The sequence below is a fragment of the Rhinoderma darwinii genome, chromosome 3, assembly GCF_050947455.1.
Source record: "Rhinoderma darwinii isolate aRhiDar2 chromosome 3, aRhiDar2.hap1, whole genome shotgun sequence".
Lineage (NCBI taxonomy): Eukaryota > Metazoa > Chordata > Amphibia > Anura > Rhinodermatidae > Rhinoderma > Rhinoderma darwinii.
Window position 1 is genome coordinate 94,481,070 of NC_134689.1, and position 6,000 is coordinate 94,487,069.

At 40.5% G+C, this 6,000-nt stretch overlaps 1 long non-coding RNA gene across 1 annotated transcript in view; it reads right to left on the reverse strand.

Moving 5' to 3' along the window:
• LOC142751042 (uncharacterized) overlaps positions 1-2,472 on the reverse strand; it is a 43,031-nt gene extending 40,559 nt beyond the window's left edge. Inside the window, exon 1 of the long non-coding RNA XR_012882690.1 lies at positions 2,331-2,472. This is a non-coding gene — a long non-coding RNA (uncharacterized LOC142751042). The remainder of the gene's footprint in view (positions 1-2,330) is intronic.
• Between the last annotated feature and the right edge of the window lie 3,528 nt (positions 2,473-6,000).

A 6,000-nucleotide genomic window follows, 5' to 3' on the forward strand; every position in this document is an offset into this window, starting at 1 on the left:
GCTCCCCGCCCCACCGTTTTCTCTCGTAGACCACAGCCTGGTTTACGCCTGCGGTCTACAACAGTCCAAGAGCACGCTATTGACGTCAGCGGCCTAGCGCGATTACGTCACTGCATCATGCCATCCGCGCTGGGCCACTGAACTCAGCAGAAAGTCAGAACGTCCGGCTGTGGTTACTTGGATAGATTTGTGGGGGGGGGGGGGGGGGGAGGGCGCCTTTCTATAGTTCGTCTCAGGCAGCAAGGGGGCTAGGTTCACCCCTGGATACTCCGATCGGCAGCGCCTGGAAAATACCCGTCCTTTCTTCTTTTTATCCCTTCCACGGTTGTAACAAGTCAGTTCATGAAATTTCTACCGTCCTAGATATTCCACGATCAATTATGAGTGGTATTATTGCAAAGTGGAAGTGTTTAGTAACCACAACATCCACATAAAGTTACAGAGCAGGGTCACATAAAAATTGACACTGCTTTGCTGCCTGAATAACTGCAGAGTTTCAAACCTCCTCTGGCATTAACATCAGCAGAAAAACTGTGCGCTGGTAACTTCATGGAATGGCCAAGCAGCTGCATGCAAGTCTTACATCATCTAGAACAATGCCAAGCATCTGATGCAGTTGTGGGAAGCATGTCGCTACTGGACTCTGGAGCAGTGAGAACGTGTTCTGTGGAGTGACAAATCTCCCTTCTCTATCCGGCAATCTGATGGACGAGTCTGGGTTTGGCGAGAACATTAACTGCCTGACTGCATTGTGCCAACTGTGGGGTTGGTGGAGAAAAAATAATGCTATGGGGTTGTTTTTTTACAGGCCCCTTAGTTCCAGTTAAGGTAAATCTTAATGCTTCAGCATACTAAAACATTTTGGACAAGTGTATGCTTTCAAATTTGAGGGAACCGTGTAGGGAAGGCCTTTTTTTTAAATTCCAGAATGACTGTGCCCTAGTGCACAAAGCAAGGTACATAAAGGCATAGTTAGGCGAGTTTGGTGTGGAAGAACTTGACTGGCCCGCACAGAGCTCTGACCTCAATCCCATCAAACACCTTTGGGGTAAACTAGAACGGAGATTGTAAGCCAGGCCCTCTCGTCCAACCTTTGTGTCTGACCTTACAAATGCTCTTCTGGATGAATAGGCAAAAATTCCCACAGACACACAAAAGCCTTCCCAGAAGAGTAGAAGCAGTTTTAACTGCAATGGGGGAACAACTCCATATTAATGCCTATGGGTTTAGAATGGGATGTCATAAAAGCTCCTGTAAGTGTAATGTTCGTTGTCCCAATACTTTTGTCGATATAGTGCATATATCTATACACACACAAACACACACACACACACACACACACACACACACACACACACACACACACACGCACTCACGCACGCACCTATATGAGCTTGTTAAACATCACATTTCAAAACCATGGGTATTACTATGGAGTTGGACTCCATTTTGTGGTTATAACAGCCTGGACTCTTCTAGGAAGGCTATTCACAACATTATTGAGTTTGTCTTTTGGAATTTGTGCATATTCAGCCAAAAGAACATTTGTGAGATCAGGCACTGATGTTGGGTGGGAAAGTCTGGCCACTCGTTCCTCCGCACCAAACTCATCATGCAATGTCGTTATGGACCTGATATAGTTTAGTGTGCCACAGTCATGCTGGAACAGGAAAGGGCCTTCACCAAACTCTTGCCACAAATTTGGAAGAATAAAATTGTAGAAAATGTCTTTGTATGCTGTAGCATTACCTTTACTCTTCACTAGAAAATAAGAGATCAAGGCCAAACTCTGAAAAACCATCCCATACCATTATCCCCTCTCCACCAAATTTTACAGTCGGCACTATGCATTCTAGAGACAGTTTGGATCTCTATATTAAGTGATGCAACATAGAGTGGACCACTGCAAAAAACCTATACCGGTTATGTTTTTTTTGCATGAGGGCCCATGGATGACATATACCTCTATATGGTATACTGTGACATATGTAAGCATTTTGCATGCGGCACATATGATGAATATAGCCACTAAATGCAATGTGAACTGAGCCAAAGTGTCCAACATATCTATTTACAGTAATGTATTGATATTGGGTTTACATATCATTATAATGTATAAAAAAGAGAAGAAAAAAAAACATGGGCCTCATTAGCCAAAACTGTCAAACAGAAAAACTGGCTTTGTTGTCAACAATAACCAATCACAGTGCAGTTTTTATTTTACCAGAGCAGTTTAAGAAAGTAAAGTTGCACTGCGATTGGTTGCTAAGGGCAATAAGACCAGTTTTTCAGTTTGACAGTGTTGATAACTGAGGCCCACTATTACTTACAACATCCCCAGATCGTGGGTCCAGAATTAGTGGCTGACTATTACCACTGGAGATCCACACTGTTTTTAAAGACGGAACATAACACATGCCAGTGATTTCACCCGTAAACTGTTGAAGCCTCTGGATCAGCTGACCATCTTGTGACCAAACACCAACAGTTCGATCAAAAGATCCTGTCAAAAACCTGTCAAAAATGAAACACAAAGATAAAAATCTTGTGTACCTAAGCTTTAATGTTCTGATAGATTTCTAAGCTAACTGTTAGGTAATATTTATTATTATTAGTCATTACCAGGTTACCGGGTGTTATTATAACAATTTGGATATGATACTTTTCATTAAAGGAAAGAATAACATTATAGTAAAGCTGGAGACATACATGAACTTCAGCAAACACCCCTGGTCAAGGGATGTTGAGCAAGGCTCCAGTCAAAGCTTTATTTTTAAGTTTTAGGTGGAGGTGTGCTATGAGGACTTATATATACATGGACGTATCTATAGCAGGTGTGGAGGTAGCAGTCGCAACTGGGCCATGGTGCCTGCAGAACTCAAAGGCCCCTCTGCCACATAAGAAGATACCAGTATTATAAATGGCACATAGTAGGTGGGGGGTAACAGATTTTGTATAGGGGACAATGAGTTATGCCTCTGTGTATTGTGGGTGTTATTGGATCCATCTTTAGCAGGAAAAAAAGGAAAGAGACAAATACATACAAATCATTGATCGCTATGAAGAAGCATGACATCTGGTCATCCCACAATACAAGTATTCTTACACTCTACTGCCTCAATTTTACAATTATCTAATTTAAAACCATTAAAAAGGTTTGTACAAATTCCCTACCTTTATGACCAAAATAATACTTTATTTGTTTAATCCTCAGGACATTGCGAATTCTATTGCGCAATATTATTCTTCCCTTTATAATTTAAATGCAGACTCTTCCACTACTCAACCATCCCCGAATGCCATTGCTGATTTTTTGGCCTCTGTGTCCTTACCGACGGTCACACCGTTACAATTGGAAACTTTGGCTAATCCTTTTCTTTTATCAGAAATTAATGATGCCATACTAACACTAAAGTCGCAAAAATCCCCTGGCCCTGATGGCCTTACTAATGATTATTATAAGAAATACAATAGAATTCTAGCGCCTCATATCCTACAGCTTTTCAATCATATACATTCTACCGGGCACATCCCTTCCGAAATGCTACGGGCCACCATTGTTGCTTTACCTAAACCGGGCAAAGCAGCAGATAGACCACAGAATTTCAGGCCCATTAGTTTGCTTAATACGGACTTAAAATTATACTCTGAGATTTTGGCATCTCATTTGTCTAATATTTTACCGAACTTGGTTTATCAAGACCAGGTTGATGGCACTCGACGTTTTATTAATATCGTGGACTGAGTGGGGCGCCGTCGTATGCCCTCTCTGCTCCTATCATTGGATGCGGAGAAGGCATTCGACCGCGTGCATTGGGGTTATCTAGATGCTGTACTGGCTAAATTTGGTATCATCGGAGCGGCGTGGGATATTATTATGGAGTTATACTCTACACCCTCGGCTACTGTTTTAACTTCGGGATATCAATCTACACCTTTTGAGATATCTAATGGTACGCGCCAGGGCTGTCCCCTGTCCCCGTTAATTTTTACATTAATTATGGAACCCCTGGCAGAAACTATACGTTCGTCGCCACTTATTCAAGGCATTAGTATTGGTAATTCCACGCATAAAATAAGTCTATTTGCTGATGACGTGCTTATCGTGTTATCTGATCCACTTAATTCCCTTCCTCAAGTGGTAAAGGTGTTGCACCATTTTAGTTCTGTATCATATTACAAGCTTAATGGGAGTAAATCCCTGATTATGGATATGGTTCTGCCGCCAGAAACTGTACAGACTTTACAAAATCAATATTCATTTGTATGGTCCTCCCAGGGCCTTTCATATTTAGGTATTATATTGAGGTACCCTGTGTCACATTTATACGCTTCTAATTACCTCCCGTTACTTACCCGTTTGGAAAGAGAGCTTGAAGATTATTTGAAGTTTGAAGTTTCTTGCATTGGCCGTATTGCAGCTATAAAAATGATGGTTTTGCCAAAAATTTTATATATTTTCAGGAATCTTCCTATCCCTGTACCTGTTTCATATCTGACTTGACTACAGAGCCTATTGTCCAAATATGGGTGGAAAAAGCATAGAGCTAGAGTTGCTCATCCTATATTGTGCCTCCCTATTGAGAAAGGAGGGCTTGGTCTACCTAATATGGTGGCTTACTACCATGCTACTATTTTAGAAAAATTAGAGAAACAGAAGCCATGACGCCACAATTTGTTTGAAAATAGTTACAAAATTTTATTAGAACATACAACATAAAGTGACATGAATATAAAACTTAAAAGGATCTAAAATGTCAGTGTGGTTGCTAGAGGTCAGTTGAATCACGGATAACTTGCATAAGAAAGTTCTTAGTAGTTATGTATACCTCAAGTAAAAACCAAGACTTGTATCATATAAGCGTCCATGCATCCTAATTTATGAAAAAATTGGTTAAGGGAAGCAGAGGGTTTATACAAAACCATATGCTCCTAAGTGGCCAGAGTCAGAAGGTTGCATGGAATACGCCATAAAGGAAAACAGGTCAAGAAGTTCAAATTCAAGGTAGATGTAGAGGGGAAAAAGAATCCCAACATGTGAAGTAATCTTGAAACAGACGAAAGTCTGCTTCAAATGACAGGTGTATGTGCGAGCTTACCCATGAAGATAAATGGTCTAATGGCACCACACTGTAGCCTGATGTAGTAGCGCCCCTCAGGGCATGGACGCTTATATGATACAATATAGATATCAAGTCTTGGTTTTTACTTGAGGTATATATAACTACTAAGAACTTTCTTATGCAAGTTATCCGTGATTCAACTGACCTTTAGCAACCACACTGAAATTTTAGATCCTTTTAAGTTTTATATTCATCTCACTTTATGTTGTATGTTCTAATAAAATTTTGCAACTATTTTCAAACAAATTGTGGCGTCATGGCTTCTGTTTCTCTAATTTTTCTATGATGTAATGAAGCTTTGCTACGATATAACCATATATTGGAGGTGCTCAGACACTTGTCAGTGGCACCTAACCTGTGATTTGACCTGTTGAGTTTATATATTTAAACATGCTACTATTTTAGATCAACTTCGGCAGTGGCTAAATCCTCGACATTCCAAGCATTGGGTAAATATCGAACGTGATTGTGGTCAATATAGCTCACTTGAAGCTTATCTTTGGGCTTCTTCCCTTAAGTTACAAACTCGTCCCCCTCATTTATTGACTGTTAAAGCCGCCTTGATGTCTTGGAAGCTGATTGTGGTCCAAAAAGCTCTCTTGATATGTCCCTGCAAATTCTTACGCAGTTGATTCCTGATTTAGACCTTTCTAATTGGGGAACGCAAGGCATTGGGAAATTGTCGGATATTGGGAGTGGTAGTCTCTTGTTGTCCTTTGCAGAGGTCTCAAATAAATACTCTATACCACAGGTCGACTTTTACAAGTATTTGAGAATTCGGCACTTTATCTCAAGTATTCATATTAGAGATAATCCCCCTAAAACGCCTTATGAACTATATTTCCATCACTATAGTAAGACTATGAAGGGTGTTTCT